The sequence below is a fragment of the Homarus americanus genome, unplaced genomic scaffold (assembly GCF_018991925.1).
Source record: "Homarus americanus isolate GMGI-L3 unplaced genomic scaffold, GMGI_Hamer_2.0 scaffold23939, whole genome shotgun sequence".
In the NCBI taxonomy this organism is placed as follows: Eukaryota; Metazoa; Arthropoda; class Malacostraca; order Decapoda; family Nephropidae; genus Homarus; species Homarus americanus.
The window spans coordinates 128,900-152,291 of record NW_024755797.1 but is presented as its reverse complement, the minus strand read 5'-3'; the positions used below and the strand labels follow the sequence as shown (position 1 = coordinate 152,291).

Sequence of the window (23,392 nt, the reverse complement as noted above, 5' to 3'; positions counted from 1 at the left end):
TTTATTTTGCTTACATTACCTTTGTCTGTTGTAGCTACTGTATACGCCGTTGTACACATGGTATCTACTTATAGTGATATCAGTAAGTGTTACAAGCTTCTGGCTGGTCTCTTTATAATAAAAAACGCCCAAAAGAACAACATTTAGTCATCAACTTCCTCTTGATGTAAGAGCCTGTGACCCTGAACAGTGAGACACTCTGAGAAGCATAAACAGGCAAAAAAAACAAATAAAGATTTTCTATACAACTATAGTTTATGCTAAGTAATAAAGACGTTAAATAGAAAACGTGAATCATATCATGCTATAGGAATATATAAGATGTGGCTAATGGAAACATTGTGAAAAATACAGATGTTAGACACCAAAATACTACTGAAATATTTAATTTATCACGACAGTCATAATCTTTTGAACAAAAAAATATAAATGAATATTGTAATGATATTCCGTAGAATAAATATAGTAGTATTTTACAATAATTATCTGTTTAATAAAGAATAAATGTAATTTAGTGTAATGTTTAGGTAAATTTGTAAAAAAAAAAGTTGATTTCCATTGTAATAATCTGTCATAGAAATACAATTGTCTATTACTGTAATATTATGTTAACTAAAAAGTATAAATGCATCCTGTACTAATGGTAGCTACTAAAGCCGGATTATATACTCACCGTCAAGGTATATGGAGTGAGTCCAGGTGGCGGCAGCGAGAATGAAAAAACACGTCCTCACTATCGTGCCACAAGCCCCCGTGGGTCGGCTCAGGTCTCTTGGGTTCATGGTGGTGGTAGAGGAGAAGTGTGTTGATATGTCGCGCAGTGGTAACGATTGGTAGCACGCAATACCCTTTTTCTACGTGTGAATTATATTATGATTTTGTTTTCTGTATGTTAGCAGGTGTTACTTAAATCATGTTCTTTCATCAGTACGTGTAACTTAAATCATGTTCTTTCATGTGTAACTTATATCATGTTCTTTCATCAGTACCTGTAACTTAAATCACACTTTATTGTCAGTAAGTGTGACTTTAATCATGTTCTTTCATCAGTACGTGTAACTTAAATCACACTTTATCGTCAGTAAGTGTGACCTTAATCATGTTCTTTGCACTTTAGTTCAGAACACTTCCTTCAGTTCGTCATGAGAGAGCAGCTTAAAAAACGCAATTATCCTGGTGACTTTCTTGCGTGTGCCCCAGAAGCATAATGACCTAACCTCGACTCCTTGTAGGTCAGTCACATAACCTCATCCACAAATACCTCAAGGATCCGTGTGTGTATGTACGTATATATGTAAGTCAAACGTCCACACTGGCCCATGACACAACTGTAACCCTGAATCAGAGTACTATTTCCCATCAGTATAATAGTAGTAGGATGATAGGTGTTGCATTTATACACGATACAATGTGGATTTACGGTGACTTCTCAAGGGAGGGAGGCGTACAAAACCCACATATACTATATAAGAAGTCTGTAAACGTGTATTCAAAGCACACACTAGAGCACTACACTATCTTGCTGTTAATACGAGTGTGTGTGTGGGGTATTGACCTCTAATGGGGGAATGTAGCTTGTGGACTTTTGTTTTATTCCTTGTTTCTACACTTACAAGGTTTATTATTAATTTTTTTTGTCTTATTCGTTATTTATTCATTGTTTTTTTTGTTATTACACTATTTATTCACTTTTTGTTCTTTCACTATAGTTTTTTTTATTCAATTTTGTTTTTCATTATTGTTTAGTCAGTTTTTTTTTTCACTTATTCAGATTTTTTCTTTCACGTTGTTTAGTTTTTAATTTTCACGGTATTTATTTAGTTTTTTCTAATGTGTCTGTTCAGTTGTTTTTTTCCAATGCATTTATTCTGTTTTTCTTACTCTGTTTTCTTTTACACTGTTTATTTAGGTTTTTTCTTTCACGTTATTTATTCAGTCACTTCCACTGTCTTTATTAATTTGTGTTATTTCTCTTAAGTTTCGTTCTTCTACAATGTTTATTTAGTTTAATTTGTTTTACATCATCTTTATTCTGCTGTTTTCTTCAATTATTATATTTGCAAATTTCTTTCTTTCACTACGTTCATTCAATTTTATTCTTCCATTATCATTATCCACTTTTGTCTTACAACTTTTCGTGATTATTCTGTTTTCCTTCTTTCACTCTTTGTTCTTGTTCTTTCTTCACCCGTGTTCATCAGTGTTGGTCTTCCACGCCTAGTTCACGTTTCGTTCCACTGCTCTGCTTGTCTCTACTCGGATAGAAACACACAAACATTCAATCCGACAAACTATGAAAATGTCCAGTCATGTTGGTTGAATATTTAAATTAGCCTTGTAAGCTACGATTTTACCTGAAAAAAAAAATTATTTGCGTTAAGTAAAAAAATAATTCTCTTTTCAACAGTGATAATGATGAAGGCAAATAAATTATAAGAGTTTGGATTCAGTGGTTATAATATTCTTTAAAAGGTATAAAAAAAATCTAATATAAAAAATAGACATTAATGATAACATTAGTGGTTGAAAAATTTTACTATACTAATTTTGAGTTCGTGTGTCTGCGGATTAATTAAGGTAAGCCCTAAACAATGTACTAAATGTTTACCTGTGCTGGGATGAATGTTCGTTAAAAAAAGACACCCATGATTGTGAATATTAAAGGTGACCAGAATGTACAAAAGTTCACCTGGGTGAGGTAGATCAAGTGTATTTATATCTCTTCCCACCTCAGGGGATTTTTTTTTACCTGGGAATACTTTAAGGGTTCATACTTGACATTATACAGGTGTTTGTTTTTGTTTTTTCTCAGGGATTGTATTTTCTTTTATGTTTCATGTCCCAAATTCCAACCTGTAGCCCTCCAAATATTCCCACCCTCAATCCTTTCCCTTCCCGAACTCCCTTCAAAAATTCCCACCCCGAACTCCCTCCAAAAATTCCCATCTCTAACTCCCTCCACAAATTCCCACCCCCATCGCCCTCCAACCCCCTCTCAGACCCACGTCCCCAACTCTCCCACCAAACATCCAGAAAAAGACACAATTTCTCAACACAAAACAAAATAAAATAGCCCCCCCCCCCACACACACACACCGAGGGGGTGGGGGGGGGGAATGTGTACTGAAGACAATTAATCTTACAATTTTTTTTATTAACCACCTGGCGTTTCTACAACTATTACAACATATATCTACAATTGTTGGAAAAATGTATATTCCCCTGAGTCTAATTCTAAGTCAGTACTCTTGTGCCAATGATGAATGACCCTTCCAACATGTACTTCTAACTGGGATAAAATATATGTCTTCTTTCGATATGATATTTATACACGTAATTAACTCTATTTCAGAAATTAATATAAATACTTATTAATCTTCAATACTTATCTAAAACACAGGAGATATGTATGCTAGCCACATATAAATCTAATTTCTTTGAACATTTAAACATTACAGGTTTATATATATATACATATTTTATTCAAACTTTAGTCGGGATAAACTTTGTTCTGAATATGAAGCGTAAATTTCAGTGCCTCAGCGGAGAGAATTAACGGCCTCAGTAACAGTAGCAGGCAGGAACATGTACTGTGTTGCTGCTCCGTATTAACACTTAAATGGGGAAAATTGGAATATTTGTAATACCGTGTACTAGCGTGTAATACCGTGTAATACCGTGTTATACCGTGTAATACCGTGTTATACCGTGTACTACCGTGTTATACCGTGCTATACCGTGTACTACCGTGCTATACCGTGTACTACCGTGTAATACCGTGCTATACCGTGTACTACCGTGTACTACCGTGTACTACCGTGTACTACCGTATTATACCGTGTAATACCGTGTAATACCGTGTACTACCGTGTTATACCGTGTACTACCGTGCTATAAATGTACTACGTGCTTGTACCGTGACTAGTGGTTTTTATACCGTGTCAACATACCGCTTAACGATGTGTCTGAAACCAAGTGTATTAGTGGCTCATCCGGTTGTCTGAAATGCCGTGTGTTATGTTCCAGGAGTGTTAGCTGAACCTCTTGTACATATGCAGATACCTCTCTCTCTCTCTCTCTCTCTCTCTCTCTCTCTCTCTCTCTCTCTCTCTCTCTCTCTCTCTCTCTCTCTCTCTCTCTCTCTCTCTCTCTCTCTCTCTCTCTCTCTCTCTCTCTCTCTCACCTACTCCATACATCCCTTTCTCTCATATCACGCCCCTATTGTTGCCTGACCAAGCCCTGTGACGAAGAGGGGGAGACGATGATGATGATGATGAGATAATCGATAATGATACTTCGATTTGATCTGATAGCCAATGGGGGAAACGAGGAAAGGAAGGGTATATGTTGATTGTTTGGTGGAGTGTAAGTAATGTAAATAATTGGCTGATTGTTGATTCGAATGGTTGATTGTGTTGTTGTTTTATTTTGTTCTGTTTGCTTTTTGTTTTAGTCATTCTTATGTTTTTCGTAATCCTTTTTCCCTTCACTTAATTTATGTTGTTTACTTCTCTAATATTGTTTTTTTTTCACTTTATTCTTGATCTTGTTTGTCATCTTCTTGTTCTTCTTTTGTTGTTGTTGTTGTTTTTGTTCGTGTTCTTTATTTTATTGTTTTTATTTGTCTGTGTTATTATCTTATTGGGAGAGTTATTGATGCAACGTTCAATGACGTGTAAATCATTGTTATGGATATATATACACACACACTCACACTGCCATTCACATACATTTTAATAACACGGTTCATAAAACACAACACACACACACAGATACACATACGTACATACATAAACAGTTATATACACACACACACACACACCTACTGCCACTCACACACATTTTTAATCACATGGATCATAAAACACGACACACACACACACACACACACACACACACATAACAAAACAGATGTACGATATACACGCCAACACATGGCAATACACTGATATGCATGACAACACACACACATCTAGATCCACACACTGGCGTCAACACACACTCATACACACACACACACACACACACACACACACACACACACACACACACACACACACACACACACACACACACACACACACACACACACACAGTCACTACAACAATGTTCATTAGTTTCAACTTTTTCCAACGGCGGAGGTCCAGAAACACGACGGAAATAGACGGAAATTACAGTGTGTCTCTATGACGGAACACACACACACACACACACACACACACACACACACACACACACACACACACACACATACACACACACACACGTACGTTCAGGCTCTCAGGGGACAGTGGTCGACAGAATGATCAATGATGATGAGACTTTTACGTTTGTGATCAAGGAAATGAGTTATTCTGTCCCTATGGAATTCCTGCTAATGACAAACACGAAATATTATTAATACATAAATTATATAGTTCCTCGGTCATTGCTCCTAGATAGAAAGATAGATATGAGTTATAAATATTTAGTTCTCAGACTGGAAGTTAGAATTATTATATGTTGAAAAGTTATATTGTTGATGTTATATAGATTATTAGATGGTAAGGTAAAAACGGGTTATATAAAAATGTTGTACTGTTTTGTGTAGTTACTATTCGATTCATATTCCTCGTTTCTGTTTTTCTGTAACTCTGTATTTGTATTTTATGTAAGATGATGACACTCCTGTAATGAGGTTGTTATTGTTATTATTGTTGTTGTTGTTGTTTCTCTCTCTTTCTCTCTCTCTCAAAAAATAAATAAATAATAATATCCTACAAAATGGAGTCACACACACACACACACACACACACACACACACACACACACACACACACACACACACACACACACACACACATACACACACACACTACACAGCACAAATATTGTTTCAATTTACCATAACAACAATACTGGTTGAAATTCATCCGGTAGAGTCATGATATTTTTCACATTTTTCTTTTATATTGTGTTGATTTTACTTATTTGTTTTGGCTTTTAACACTCATAGACAACACCCCGGATGACTTTTTTTTTAACTTCACTCTTACAACCTCATCTGATATAAAGTAAATGTGGTAATATGTAATTTTCTCAGTAACAAACATCAGATATCTATAGGCTGAATTGTTTATATGGATTATTACAGGTGTTATTATTTGTGTTATTTTTAATTGTTTTAATGGATGGTTTTTTTTTTGTTATAGTGGTGATTTTTCTACAGCTACAGTAAAGCCTATGTGATTTATATCTAGTTTAGTCCTGAAGATTTATGTATCCAAGACTCCTCACTCCCCCTTCTCGCTTTGCCCCCCGCCCCCCCCGCCCCCTGTATAACGCGGCATACCACATGTTTCATCCTGTCACACACACACACACACACACACACACACACACACACACACACACACACACACACACACACACACACACACACACACACACACACACACACACAGACACACCGTTGCTTCCTACATGTTCGCTTCCCTCTTAATTGATGGTAATAATAATACGCACAGTAACAAAAATAACAGCACTAACAAGAAAAACAACAGCAAAAACTAATAATAATAATAATAATAATAATAATAATAATAATAATAATAAATCATGAAATACAAAATGTAAAAATACACACCACTGGGTATGCAAATGAGAATAAAAGTAGCGTGTGTACATAGTCTAAAATCTGGAAAACAATTGTTAGCACAGGAGGTGGGGGTGTTTAAGCTGGAGGTCCTATGCCATTGTTATGTGGAGGAAATAGAGTGTGTGTGTGTGTGTGTGTGTGTGTGTGTGTGTGTGTGTGTGTTACTTGACCCTAAGGCAGTGATATATGTACATAATTATGATTTACTTTATACAATTAAAGCAACACTAATTCACACACACACACACACACACACACACACACACACATATATAGAGTCAATGAACCCATAACCATTGTTACTCTGAGTACAATACCATTATAGAGCCATAACCAAAGTGTTTTCGCCCTTATGACGAAGCTTATTAGAGATGCAATTGTGATTATCTTGTCGCTTATGAAAGGAGACAGCTGAGTTATCCTTTTATCTTTTCGACCTTCTGTCAACATGCTGAGCCGGGTGGAGCTACTGATAAGATTTTCTGAGCCGGGGAGGATGAGAGAGAGAGAGAGAGAGAGAGAGAGAGAGAGAGAGAGAGAGAGAGAGAGAGTTATGGTATCGTCAGTGGGATAAGACATCTTTATAATCTGATAAAATACACAAAGTACAGTTCTATCTCCCTGTCACACTTATACTAGGTCAGGTCAGGTCAGGTCAGGTCAGGTCTAATGATCATAATGTATTTAATTATCATGTTTTATCTTTTTTATATGTAAATTTTCTGATACTCAAACAAATGACAAATAATGCTTAATATAATCAACAGGTATAAGATGTAATACTCGTTATAGGGTTTATAACAAGGTCAATCAGTAGAGCGAACGTGAATAAAAATTAATCTTACACGGAAAAGAAATCAGGTGCTAAGAGGCTTACCTGTAAAGTTTGGAGTTACGTGCGTGTGGTCTCTCTCTCTCTCTCTCTCTCTCTCTCTCTCTCTCTCTCTCTTTCTCTCTCTCTCTCTCTCTCTCTCTCTCTCTCTCTCTCTCTCACATATAAGCTGTGAGTCGATCATGACTAATACACAAAGGTAAAAGAAAAATATAGCTTATATATGCATTGCTAATTTTTGTATTGATCTGCAAGATAATTATTTCTTGCTGTTGAAACTAAATGGGTTATTAGAGTAAAACGATCATTGATCCTTGTATTTATTTATGAAGCCTGTAAATATGAAAATGAGATACATATTTATACTTAGCCATAAACATTCACCGTAATGACCTTCAGATTTTACGAGTTAAAAGGTCAAGGCTTCTGGAATATAGAAAGGCTCATCCGGTGTGAATTAGCATTTCGCTCGATTGAAATTAACCAAAAACATGATGTAATTTTAAACCTTATACTGAAACTACAATTTTTCTCTACCAAATACTAAAGTTTTTTGTTTTTTTTATCTGTACTTAACGTCTTTTGATTCACATAGAAGTATTTGATGTTTTTGTTGAGTCTGAGATTACACGTAACGTAAACAAGAGATTAAGATATAAAATTAAATACCCTCGGGAGGAGACCAAGCCAGGCCGGGCTCTTTAGGGACCTACGCCAGTACAAACAATGTCACGATTTATAAAGCAGTAAAATCTCTCTCCTTTTTCTCATTCTCTTTGTATCCCTTTCTCTCTCTCCCTCACCCATTTTTCACTGTTTCTTTCTTTCAAGTTGTTCTCAGTATTTCTTCCTGTTTCCTCTCTTTATCTTCTTCTTTACCCTTCTCTTTATCGATTTCTGTGTCTCATTATTTCTGTAAAGGCAGACTTTTGACGGCAGCAGACTCCTAACCCTCCCCTCTCTCTCTCTCTCTCTCTCTCTCTCTCTCTCTCTCTCTCTCTCTCTCTCTCTCTCTCTCTCTCTGAAATTCAAAAGCTAGACAGCCTTCGAGAGGAATATTGTATTTTCTTTCCTGGACGAAATGTCAACAATATAGAAAATGGTGTTTGGGATGGGCACATCTGGGGGAACTATTGTGTAACCAGGCTGGGGATTTTTGGCCGTCGCCCCAGGATTCTTTGCTGTGTGTCTCCTTCCTTCCTTCCTTCCTTCCTTCCTTCCTTTTCTTTCCCTTTTTATATCCGCCCTTCCCGTACATCTCTTATCTCCTTCCCCTCTTTCCTCCACCTTCCTCTTCCCTTCCTTTTCTCTTCCTCCTTCATGCCTTCCTTCTTCCCCCTTCTCTCCATTTTCTTTACTCTTCTCCCTTCCTTTCTTCATTTTCTCATATCTCCTGCTGTCTTCCCTCCCTCTTCCCTTTCTTTTCTTCACATCCTTCCTCCCTTTATCCTCCCTTTTATTTTCTTCCTCCCCTGCACATCCTGCCCCTTTCCTTCTTCTCCATTTCCTCTCCCTTTTCTTTCCTTCCTCAATTCCTCATGGACATAGATAATACCATTTTCTCGCTCTTCATGTATGTACACATTTATCCTATAAGTACACACACACACACACACACACACACACACACACACACACACACACACACACACACACACACACACACTAAAACATACTTTACGACCGTACCAGAGGGAGCGTTGAAATGGCGTAGTCTAGCATGAATTTTAGACAACCAATTCTCAGTCCGAATTCTCATTGGGTGGTACAGTAGATTTATCTCATTACTGGGGATGTGAGGACAGAGCTAACTGGCTCAAGCAGACTACTTCACTTTATCCCAAAACTGTATACGTGAGAGACCATTTAATTAGTTCAATAAAATTACGACGATGGATGTTAGGAACTTTTCGTCAATTTTAGTTGGCCAGCTTATGGTGGTTACCGACGACTGAAATAAAATACACAAAATTTGGCCATACACGAATTAATTTCGGTGAAGTTAACAAAAAAAAAACAAAAACAAAATAGCTTGAGCAGGTAGTAGGCAGCTACCAAACAGGGAGGTACTACCACCTGGGAAGATATTGGAAGCATAATGTGTTGTCTAATGGAAGACCCTGCTGCCATATGGCATCACAATAATTATGACCAAGTCCCAGGTTGCTGATCTGACTGACTTTCTGCCTCATTTACACACAATTGTAGGGTCTCAATTGTTTCTCTTACTTTGGCAACACAACATATATATCGTTTCTCACTCTTGATCTGTTTTATTTTTTTCCATTTTTGTATTTAGTTATGATGCAGTTTATTTTTCGCCCCCAGTCCCCGATGTGGTCCGATACCTTGTACCCGGGTGGGCTAATCCCCATTAATTTTATATATTTTTTTATTTGTATATACACGCGAGCATTTTTTTGCCATTTATATATATATATATATATATATATATATATATATATATATATATATATATATATATATATATATATATATATATATCACCTCAGTAAATATGCATCTGTGTACCAATAAATCTTAAGATAATAACGGATGTATCTGTGTACAGTACATAAACGAGAGAGAGTGAGCCACAACCACGAGAAGTTTGGACCAACAACAGGGCAGGAACCTCAAGGGCCCGACGATGGATATTCCTCGTTACGGAAGGTGTAAGATTACACTTGATTAATTACCCTGAGCTAAGGCATAAAATTAATGTAAAATAAAATAGTTTCGAAATTACGCGGGGTTTATGCTTTGATTATATACGTTCACTTAATACGAGGAGCAATTATGGTGTAGAATATTGTCCAGATAGTCTGTGCTTTAATTGGCACTACGTGGAGGTTATCTGTATTAACAAAGTCTTTATATAACTGTTATACCACATTACAACGTATATATTAGGTTTTAGCTTAGGTCAACCAATTAAGTGCATCCTTACATTTTATATTTTGAGAAATATCTCATGGTTAAAAATACGTGGCTTAAGTCAACTAACCATTTACTTGGATTCTTAACACATATACCTAACCTAACCTAATCACATTCACCTGTGAGGCATATTCACCCTTACGAACCTTAGAGAACTACCGACCCCAGGACCCTAGTTGATATACTGGTCCCAGGCGCCATTGTTAATTACCGTGAGAGGATTCTTTTAATAGCCGTTGTGGAATTGATGACTGGATGTGATATTGATGATCCGTGTACAAAAGGGGAGTCGTGATCAAAGGTTTATCCAGGGAGGGGGGTGAGGGAGGAGACAGACAGACACACACACTATACTACATGGTAATTAAACTACCCATTGGTTTTTGTTGTACTTTGAGGTCGTGATTGAGAGATAAAGAGAGAGAGAGAGAGAGAGAGAGAGAGAGAGAGAGAGAGAGAGAGAGAGAGTTCTGAATCACTCTCAGGTTGTACGTTCGTAAAATTTTCCTTTTCCATTTTGCAGTTGTCAAAACGTCATCAATCTTAGCTTTGACTCAAACAGCTTTCAGAAACAACGTTCCTCACAGTTGTAGAATATTTTAATATCCTGTACTTTTGTAACACACACACTGCTGCATTAAACTTTCATATTACATTTTAAATATTCATTGTAACTCGATATATGGAAAAACTGGAGTTAGGAAATAAAAGATGTGTTATTTATTTACGAGTCTGAAAAGAATTTGTGATATTTGTTGTGTAAACTCGGTCATAATGAGGTGATTAAATTTGGATGGTGTTCTTTATTGTTGATTAATACGGGCACATGGACAGGCAGAGAGAAAGAGAGAGAAAGAGAGAGAGAGAGAGAGAGGCAGGATAATTATGAATAAAGTAAAGAAAGACTAGAAAGAAAATTATGATTAACAAGAATTATTAACCCAAGCAAGAAAACATTAACCATTAACTGTTTAAAAAAAAAAGGTTTATACTGTACTCAAGATAGTTCACCAGTAACCCACACACCGTTCTATAACCATTGCCAGAGTTGTAACCCACTAACCCTTGACCTTGTTTGACCTCTATAGTAACTCGGAAGGTTATCAGAGTGTATATATGTACAGGTTTGTTCAGTTCCCGAGTAGGTTGTAATAAGTAGGTGAGGTAAATACTGGAGGGTACTTTGCCCCGAATAGATTGACTCCAGGTTGGCAAGAGTAAATACGCAATTAAGTAAACAGGTAAACATGACGATTGAGACAGCCGAATGATCTCAGAGTTTTGGGGAAAATTAGTAATCTATGTAAAAAAGGATAAGAAAAAATTAGATGGGGGAAAAATATCTAAAAAAAAAAAAATAGAGGTATATGGAAATTAAATAAAGTGTTGCGAAGAAGAGGCGTAAATAATAAAGAAGGAATTGGGGAAACAGGTAGAAAGGGGGATAGTGAAGTAATAGATTTAGAGATAAGAATTGGAGGAGATGCGGATAAATAGAAGTAGGAAATTGAATCGATGAATAGAAATAAAGGAGAATTGAAGGGAACGACGATAGGGAATAAAGAAAGTAATGAAGAATGAATAGATGAGGAAATGATAATAATTCTCAAGGTCAAAAGCATAAAAAAAATTATTAAACTAACAAATAACAAAATAAAAGAAAATGGAACACGTATCAAGATAAGAAATAAATTAATCATAAAAAAATTGATACAAAAATAGTCAATGGATGGAAACTAAAATAAAAATAGCTTCCCTTATCACAAAAAAAAACACGCACACAAAAAAACACGATGCGACAAAACAAGAGTAAACACCAGGGCCTAGGGAAATGGATAGAAAAATGAGAAATGGTTAGAAAATCGCTAAAAGGAAAAGGTGAAATGGAAACTGGTGCACACGGTAGACAACTAGAAATTGTGCTTCAATTAGAGGACAGGGTTAAAACAGGTCACTGTGAGAGGACAGGTCGGGGTATAGGGCGATGTAATAGAACGATAAAGGGGAAGAACAAAGAGTTGAGAGAGAAAGAGGTGGAATGAGAGACCTGGAGAGAATAACAAAATGGGTTAAAAAGAATATGATAGGAAACACAATGAATAAACAATGAAAATAAGTGAATAAGGTAAAACAATAGAAAATGGAACAAGAGAACTTAATAAAAAGGAAATAACCAAATATCAAAAACAGACATAGAATGAAGACGTAAAGGAGAATGTAATAGAAAGGGTAAATATAGGAGACAAAAATAAACAGAACGAAATAGATCGAGAGAAAATGGGAGGAAACAGTAGAAAGAAAACGGAAACACGGAATAAACAGAAAATAAGACAAAACAAAGATGAAAGAAAAACGACAATATAGGAAAGCAAACAAGACACGAAGGATAGGAGAACATGAAAAGAAATAAGAACAAAAAAAACGAACAGAACAGAAGAAATAGAAGAAAAAACACACAAGAATATACGACTCAAGAAAATAGATGACAATGAAGAATAAAACAAAAATAATGAAGGAAAATTATATAACAAAAGAATGAAGAGAAAGAACAAGACCTGAGAAAATAAAATTACACGATAGAATAAATAAATAATTGAATAAAAACATAACAGGAAGAAAAGAATAAGTGAAAAAAGAGGAAGAAAAATGGAGGAATGAGAAAAAAAAATGAGAGAAAATAAAATGAAACAGAAAACAAAACAAAAAATGACAATAAAGGAAAAGGGTAAAATGACCAACAGAGTAAAGATATAAGAGGTAAAGAGAAAAGAAAAAATAAAGGTGATAGAGACGAAGAGAAAAACACAGGGCAGAGGTAGTGAGAAGCAACCAACAGACAACAGAGAGAGAGAGTTGGCCCCCGACACCTACCAGCATAATAACAACGTCGTACCAGTGTGTATTTTGTCCCTGTAGTTCTCAACCCTCAACAGATTCTCCAAGAGTCAAAGTTTATGTTTTTTTTTGGGGGTTTCTTAAGTTTGGTTACGTTGGTTTCATTTTTTCCTCGTATAAGAACACTCTTGTTAAATCAAAGGTACAGGGTTAAAAATGAATGATATTTGCGCGGAAGTTTATTTTTTTTCCCTTAACTTAGCTATGGTACAAAAAAAAAAATTGGTCTTAGGTATTTATAGGCTAATTTTTTTCTCGTAAGTGTGGATATGAGTAAACATTCTATTGGCTAAATTTAGTTGAGGGACAAAAATGGATTCATGAAACATACGTAAGGGATTTTTTTCAAAAACTTGTAATGATAAACTGGCTAACGTTTGGTTTGTATCGATGGTGATAATAAAGGTTTACACGTTAGTAGTTTAATGTAACAGGTGAACTGAAAACTCATCTTAAGTTACACCTCAAAGACGGATTTTCAAGTATTTTCAAGTATTTTCAAACTAATTTTACCTTTACTTGTTGAAATGAGAATGTATCTGTAGATGACTTCCAAATCCTCTGCTGCTTTTACACACTTCCAATCTGATAACCGGACCTGGTGTGTGCATTATGTAGTGTGTCATTACTCAGGTGGAACATGAAAAGAAAATGTGTTTGTCAAAGGAAATTCAGATTACGTTAGGGAAGCGATGCATTTTACCGGACAGCTAACTCAGTCACACAGACGGACGCTCGAACTTGCAAACAAAAATAGGTAAACGAATTCTTATATTACAATACTCGTCTAACAAAGAAAATGTAAGAAAAAAATCACTACGTGTAAACGATTGGAATAAAAAACATTAGGGCGATGATTAAAGACACATGTACTAAGAATAATAAAAACAGGAAATTAATGAAAGGTGAGTCGTCCCCCCCCCCCAAAAAAAAAATAAAAAAAATAAAATAAAAATAAATAAGAAATATGTTCCAGCTTCGAGGCACCAACTCACGAATACCAGCACTGAGACATTGGTAGGTAAATATAGCAGATGACACGCACACACCCTCCTCACTACCCTCTGAGGACTGTCATAATTCACAATTACTTTTTTTCCTAATGCTTTTCTTTGACAGTTCACGTTGTAATAGATCAAAGTAGACAGAATCATCTTGGGGTAAATATATATTTACTTTCCTTTTAAATATAGAAGTTGGTGATTTTTTTTGAGTGATCGCCATTTTCTGTTGACAAGTAGATGTTTATTATTATTATTATTATTATTATTATTATTATTATTATTTCCAGTTATCTAGCTAGTAAGTCAGTCAGCGGGCCAACTAGCAATGCATAAAAGCAGTCAACTAACGAGCCTAGCAATCAATATGTTAACCATCCAGTTAGTCAGAAGACCAAGCCATCCAGTTAGTCAGTTGTCCATCCAATTAACATATCCAGCCAGTCATTCAAACAGTCAATCAGCCAGTCATTCAGCCAGTCACTCAGCCAGTCACTCAGACACTCATCCACTTACTTCCCATCCTCCCACCTACTCATTAGTTTGCTTATTCATCGACTCATCAAACCTGTTTAATCACCGACTTATTTACTAACTCACATGGTATTTCATCCATTCATCCACCTCCTCACTCCTCCTTGTCAGCCAGTCATCCACTTTTCCCTTAATTACGTACTGACACACTCACTCAATCCACACATAACAACCCCCTACTCAAAACCCCCCTCGTACTCATCCACCCACTTATCCCTCCCACCATGTACTCACCCACACCATTACCCACGCCTCCCATGTACCTGTCCATTCACCTCCTCCCACCTACTCACCCAGCTGCGATCTGGCCACCCCGGCGGCAAGCAATCATGAGCTCAGTGTTTGCTTATTAACCTCAACCAAGCAAGAGCTATTACACTGTCAGTTTACTCTCCCCAAATTCACAAACACTCATCTTTGCCCCAACCCACAACACTCCACCTTGAGGCATATCCAAATATAGCGACGGATTAATCTCTTATTTTGAGAGATGTGGTGTGTGTGTGTGTGTGTGTGTGTGTGTGTGTGTGTGTGTGTGTGTGTGTGTGTGTGTGTGTGTGTGTGTGTGTGTGTGTGTGTGTGTGTGTGTGTGTGTGTGTGTGTGTGTGTGTGTGTGTGTGTGTGTGTGTGTGTGTGTGTGTGTGTGTGTGTGTGTGAATTTAAGCCCTGTCACAAAAGATTGTTATCGATTTTGGTATTTGTCCTTCAACTAGTAGATGACAAAGTCCCCTTTTGGGATCTACCTGACCTGTATTTTCTACCTAAATTACTACTTCTTATTATACACCCGAATGAAGTTTCTAAGTATGATTCGTCAAATTACAGAGGTGTGATGTCAAGAACTTAATCTATAATACCCCGTAATTCGTTATTCATGTTATATTTACAATCAGTTGGTATTCATGATAATACAAGACCTCCTGCGTACCGCTGATTGTAAATTCTCTGTGATTGTGTTGTAAATAAGTCATGCTTATTCATTTACCTCCTGGGGTCGTTATACACTAAGGTGGAATCTAATGCAGAAATACACTTATGTATTTTCTTGACTTTATCAAGAATTTTTATCAGGAATAAAATAAATTATATATAACGAAATAGACCTCAAGGTAAACTATAAAATATTAATGGAGGCAAATAAAGGATTTAGAGATAAATATTAAAAGGAATTAGTAAAACATAAATAAATAAACTGGGATATAAAACAAAAGATGAATAATCACGAAACTAAACAGACCCGTAGCTCAGACAAACAGATTCGCAGAGACTAAAAATGATTAAAGAGAAGTTGAGCAATAAAGAAAAATTCACGTTGTAAATCAGAATTACGGTTCACCAGACACTCAGCTGAAAGATAAAACATTTTGGGTGACCAGCGACGAGAGGGAAACGTTTACTCAAAAAAAAAAAAAATCATATTGAGAATTTCAGAAAGATATTACTTTTTTTTTTAAGCAATCAACTGTTTTATAGATAATTAAGTGAGACGATTAAAAGAGATGAGGAGAAAGAGACGAGGAGATTAAAAAAGCATTGGAGAAAGTAATTAGACAAATATACATAAAATGAACAACACGAGACATAATGAGACTGCCCATCATGTTTACTATTCAGAAAAGCCAATTACAAGTACAGAGAAAAAGGATCGCCGTAGTGTATCAAAACTTTCATTTATAAACTTGTACATATATAGAATTGTATATCAGAAAAAACACTTGAACAAGAATATTCATTGATTACGTACAGAAGAAGATGAATTGGATATTTATTAAGTAATTATTAGTTTTTCGTATTGTAATTAATGTAAATATCTCTTAGAGTTTACATTATTAGCTAATTATTATGCGTAATTTTATCAGGTAATATGAGATGACGTGACAAATAGCATCTAGTCCATCGTGTCGTGTAATACCTGATCAGTGTAATGAGTGTTTAATTAGTGATACTTAAATGTAAATATTGCATCTGCTATTTTCAAATAATATGTCCACATTTTCACGACAATAAACTAAATGATAAGGTTATACTGTTTTTTTTTTCAGAGACAAATATATCTGTAGTTGTCTTTGTGTAATAAAAACTAATGCAAGAAAAGGCAACCTGATTGTACAGAAATATAAATGATGAATAAATAATAGTGTTTCCTCAGATACAATACTAAAGGACAGATGTTGTGACGATGGGGGGGGCGGGGGGGGGGCAAAAAAGTGCGCCACCGCCGCCATTCATCAGGACCGGCAACGCTCCGTCATTTCCTGAGGGCTCAGAGTCCGTGGCACTTAGTGAAGATGAGGAATTGGTGGTCCCTGAGCAGCTCAAGCCAAGGATTCTCAAAGCTTCGTGAATCAAGCTTCTCCCTACCTCCCCCTTCGTTACTGATTCAAGTTGTGAGGATACATCTTACTTATTCCAGTTTTAGCGACGACACATGATGATGGCCAAACCAGCGTCAACATTTCATTAAGACTCTACCGTAAACAGCCGCGATGTCTTGTTCCTCAGTTACGAGAAGAAAAAATAAAATGGTGACGTACGAATCTTTGAGATTGGACACCGGTTCCTATAGCTCACAGTGGTGTTATTAGAGAGGGTGGGCGTCTCGGTTCTACGCCCACCCTAGAATCTGTCTTTATTTTCGATTTACACTGCTTCTTTACTGTCAGTACCAAGAGGGTGGGTAAGGAGTCTTCAAAGAGTCGTTTCAAATTCTCTTTAATTGAAGGAAAAAAAACCAGTTCATAAAATGTTTCCTCCTCATTAATTAGAGTTTTTACTTATATTTTCTACCACCACTGTTGCTTACTTTATTTTTCAGTCATTTCACGGTTGGTATTTTTTTCAATGTTATCTATGTATACATTTTCAATCCCACCAGTGTCTTGTACTGACCTTTAGTGGGACTTAGGAATTTAATTTATTTATTGGTAAATATTATGTCTTCATCAGTGGAGTTACCGTCATGGGTGTTTGTATATACTATGGTGAGTGACCAGTTGTATTGAGCGTACACCACCACCACCACCTTCACCTTCACCATCACGAGAACAGAAGAGATATACTACAAACGATAGATTTCAGATAGTACGTGATTTTGGTCAGCATCCCTAAATAGTAGTACGCTCGGAGGACTGATGTTCACGATTTTTTTTTTTGGGAGGGAGGGGAGGGAGAAGACTTGTCGACCCGCTAGTTCCATTATCGTTATTGGCACAGCGTCTCACCTCTTCAGGGACGCACGGTAAACTTATTCACACTAGTCAAAAAGAAAAAAGAAAAAAATCGAGACAAGTTACAACACCGTCACTGATGCTAAGTTTTTCTTGTATTTATCTCATGCTAAAACACCAGTCACTGCTTCTATACCGAGTAATGATCAGTGCACATCCTGGTGGTCTATGTATTCTATTTGGCAATCAGAAGATACGTCTAGATTGTCAATCAGAAGGGATTATATCCTATTGCCAATCAGAAGGGATTAACTGATTGTCCATCAGATGAGGGACCGAGGCCGCCACTAGGACGCGAGGAGCAGTAGCAGGGGGATACAGGTAATCACAGGTGAGATTAACACGAAAGAGAGCGACGGTAAGGCTGGAGCGACCGACCTCCACCGTTGGCTGGCTGAGGGATACTGATGGTTCCGCGGCCTCCAGACCTTCAGCACACTCCAGGCTCGCCGCCGCCACCCCTACCACCATCACCACCACCCACACCGCTGCTGCCTCCACCCACTGCCACCCAATGCTACCACTACCACCAACTACTACTACTATCATTTACTGCAACCACCACCGCCATCCTTGGCTGCCACCTACTACTGCCACCACCATCCATTGCTATTGCCCCTACTGTCACCATTCATTGTTATTGCCCCCTACTGCCACCATTCATTGTTATTGCCCCCCTTACTTCACCATCCATTGTTATTGGTCCCAGCTGTCAGTACTCACTGCTGCTGTTACCACCCACGTCTGCCATCAGCTCAATCATCATCATCATCATCATCATCAAACCCTGAGCTATCACATCTGTTGACTCCTCATACCTTGGCCATAGAACTTAGCTATTCCTGAAAAGATCCATCCCATGACTTCACCGTCTATAGGGAGATGAAAAAAGTATTTGTGAACTTCATCATACTTAAGAAACTCCCGAGCAGATGGCGTAACTTTCTCTCTAACGACTGAATCTAAAAACAGTTGAAATGTTTTCCAGAGACAAGAATATGCGAGGGTATATATATATATCTCTCATGCCTAACCTACCACTGGACGACACAATACTACTACCACCATCACCCACTACCATCACCACCCACTACCACCACCACTCACTATCACCACCACCACCACCACCACCACCACCCACTACCACCACCACTCACTACCACCACCACTCACTACCACCACCACTCACTACCACCACCACTCACTACCACCACCACCACCCACTACACCACCACCACCCACTACCACCACCACCACCACCCCACTACCACCACCACCACCTACCACCACCACTCACTACCACCACCACTCCTACCACCACCTACTACCACCACCACCATCCACTACCACCACCACTCACTACTACACCACCACTCACTACCACCACCACCACCCCCCACTACCACCACCACCTACACCTACTACAACCACCATTACCACCACCACCTACCCTCACATATCTCTTTGTTAACACTGATACACATCTTAGGGCTCGTCATTATCATCCACGCCAAAGAGGCATTATGCTTTTACCCCGTTAAAGTGAAATGTGCTAATGAGGAAAGTTTGTGCCACGAGACATGCACAAAAAATTCTTACCACTGCTTTCTCAAAATACAACCCAAATTTCTTCTTATATACACATTAGGAATTTGTCCATAATTCTCAGTTTGGGAATCACATGTGGAATTATTTTTTTTTCCCTAAACCTTTTAATACTTTCAAACTTTACGTTTTTTTTTTCAAACCTTTTTATTAATTTGTGTAAGGTATTAGATAAAGCTGCAGTATTAAAGAAAAGATTATTTAAACGTAATTTCAAGTGGCAACAAGGTCAAGTGTTGATGGATAGAATAAGTGTTTGGAATTATAACTATTCTGTCGCCATTAAGAATACTTTTATTATTGTTTTTATCAATAACTGTCAACACCAATAATTAATAACTCGGACTTTTTTTTTGGGGGGGGGGGGATACGCGGATGAATTATTGTCAGACATATAGTACCATCATTGTTAAGTGATAATTCATATTTTGGTTGTACAAATGAACCAGCATTTTAAATATTATTGATTTTGATAATTAGTACACTGTTTTATCTTGTATTAAACTGTAGTGCACTGTTCTATATTGTATTAAACCGTAGTACAGTGTTTTATGTTGTATTAAACCGTAGTACAGTGTTCTATGTTGTATTAAACCGTAGTACAGTGTTCTATGTTGTATTAAACCGTAGTACAGTGTTCTATGTTGTATTAAACCGTAGTACAGTGTTCTATGTTGTATTAAACCGTAGTACAGTGTTCTATGTTGTATTAAACCGTAGTACAGTGTTCTATGTTGTATTAAACCGTAGTACAGTGTTCTATGTTGTATTAAACCGTAGTACAATGTTCTATGTTGTATTAAACCGTAGTACAGTGTTCTATGTTGTATTAAACCGTAGTACAGTGTTCTATGTTGTATTAAACCGTAGTACAGTGTTCTATGTTGTATTAAACCGTAGTACAGTGTTCTATGTTGTATTAAACCGTAGTACAGTGTTCTATGTTGTATTAAACCGTAGTACAGTGTTCTGAAATGCATTAGAACTTAATATGGTTTCTGTAATTACATCACATCATATTCCACAGTTAAGTGTTTTTTGAGGGCATTATGTTATATCGTTCCGTAACATAATTTTTTACGTTTTAGTGTTATGTATAACGCTGTGTTAAATTTTATATATACAGTGAATCGCGGTGTATCGTGCTGTTTTTGTATTGCATTGAATTGTGTTCCATTGAATTGTGTTCCATTGAATTGTGTTCCATTGAATTGTGTTCCATTGAATTGTGTTCCCTGGGATTTTATTGCATTGCGTTATGTCTTATTTCATTACATATTATGTTTGGTTATATTGTATTTTATTGTTATAAATTACTGTACTTGGTATTGTTTTCCTTTACAGTGTGTTACTTTATTATTTTGTGTTGTATTTTCACGTCACACAACTCATTATCGGGAGACGCGCTAATGTAGGTAAAAAATGGCTGCTGTATAGACATTTCTTTCCACAAATGAAATAAATTAAATGTTATCAAATGATTTATTCGGGTCAGCAAAAATGGATTGCGCGCTCACCTGAATTTCCTTTATTTTTTCCCTTTTTTTTTTCGTTTTCGTTATTAAAATTTCACATTGTAGGTTTAATCATTAAGGTAATAAAGCGCAGGAAATGTTAATGTTTTTTTATGTTTTTTTATTCCTGTCTTCAGTCTTGGTCCACGAGGAGCTATGTCAAAACCTTCGAAATATAGAATAATTTACAGTATGTAATTCGTAGTCAGTAGCCAATTTTTATATAAGGAATGCACAGTGAAATGAAATATGGTGTGTGTGTGTGTGTGTGTGTGTGTGTGTGTGTGTGTGTAAAAGTACGACCTGTGACGTAATGGTCATTGGTCAGTATGTTCGCCTCACACGTCAGTGGATCCGGGTTCGATCCCCGGGCAGCTTGAAACTATGGGCAAGTTTCTTTACGCCATTTGCCTCTGTCTACCCAGCAGTAATTAGGAACGTGGAAGTTAATCGATTTCCGGATCGTGTTCCGGGGTAATGGTTAGCCAGTGCAGTTGGCGTGTTGTCCGGTCTTCTCGGACTATTCCTTGACACTGGGTCATGCAACTTGTTAACTCAGGGTGTGGTTGTTGTGTTGGCGACAGCTTCTACACCTTAATCAAATTCACGCCTATTGTAGGTGGCCCTTGGGCCGGCCATCGTCGTTAAACGAGGGGCAACCATTATTAAGTACTATCCTGCTAAACGAAATTAAAGGAAAAAAGTAGGACAAGAATTTCCTCTTTTTATATTCACGGGTAATAATAATAATAATAATAATAATAATAATAATAATAATAATAATAATAATAATAAATAATAAATAATAAATAATAATAATAATAATAATAATAATAATAATAATAATAATAATAATAATAATAATAATAATAATAATACCTCAGGTAACGGAGATATAGTCATTAATCTCGTCACGTCTCAAAGCACACAAGTCGGAGCCATTAACGGGAGGAGAAAACAGATCATTAATTAACACTGTCTGTACACCTGCTATTACCTGTTCTGATACACGGCCTTTGCAGTATTTTGTTTAATCTGGCAGGTTAGACAATGTGTGATACAAGCCTACGGTATATAATCGAGGGAGTCGTTGAGGGAGACTTTGAAGAAGGTGTTGGAGGTGTTAGAAGAGGTGTTGAGGGAGGTGATAAGGGAGACATTGAGGGAGACTTTGAGGAAGGTGTTGGAGGTGTTAGGAGAGGTGTTGAGGGAGGTGATAAGGGAGACATTGAGGGAGACTTTGAGGAAGGTGTTGGAGGTGTTAGGAGAGGTGTTGAGGGAGGTGATAAGGGAGGCATTGAGGGAGACTTTGAGGAAGGTGTTGGAGGTGTTAGGAGAGGTGTTGAGGGAGGTGATAAGGAAGGCGTGTTGGTGGAGCAGCACTAGGTGAGGGAGAGGGTGGAGAGCCGCTACGTAAACAGGGCGGCGCGGCAGACACCCTGAGGTAATGTAACACGATAATAATTATCATCATTATAATTTTTGTCTCATCTAGCACAGTTTCCGAGAAAATAATTCTAGAACGAAAATATTTCTTCAATGAAAAAAAAAATACAGTATAATAACAGTGTATCAAACCCATGTACTGTAAAAACTACTTTGCATCACTCAAACTATAAAAATATTCAAGTGACCCCCCCACAACCAAAGAAACTCGCGCATTAAAGTTTTACGAAGTGTATATAATTTGCTGCGAGATTCTGTCCTGTCCGGTGTGTTCGTGTTTATCTTCATCATCTACTGGTTTCTTTGATGTCCTTAATTCATTAATTCTCAGTTACATTATGGGAGGATTTAAGTTTGTGCTTAGTCCATTGTTGATTAGTCTTTGCATTAATATTTATTTGAGAGAGAGAGAGAGAGAGAGAGAGAGAGAGAGAGAGAGAGAGAGAGAGAGAGAGAGAGAGAGTATACAGTTTTACAAATGATAAAAAAGACTGTTCGGTAATCACTATATAATTATATAAGGAGGTAAACCTTGCCCTACCCCCCGGTCTTCTGTCACCTGCAGATATTTGTTAATGGCGTCCTGGGTGGGGCAAAAAAGGTGTTTCCTACGATTAGCGTGATGTAATTGACGGGCAACTCTGGAAAAAGAAATCAACAGAAAAATAGACTGTGAACATTACTGTAGTACGGCCACAAAAGGAGCTGAGGTGGCCGTGTGAACAGAGCACTCACCGTCTGTCCTGTGGTTCACCTTACA

The 23,392-nt window shown here is 37.1% G+C and overlaps 1 long non-coding RNA gene across 1 annotated transcript; it reads right to left on the bottom strand.

Annotated features, from left to right (window-relative positions):
* Window positions 1–1,844: 1,844 nt before the first annotated feature.
* On the bottom strand, window positions 1,845–18,482 carry LOC121856677. The gene is made up of 2 exons (XR_006087020.1): window positions 18,446–18,482; window positions 1,845–2,354 (listed from the first exon to the last, which is right to left on the bottom strand). It is a non-coding gene; the product is annotated as an uncharacterized LOC121856677 (long non-coding RNA).
* Window positions 18,483–23,392: the final 4,910 nt, after the last annotated feature.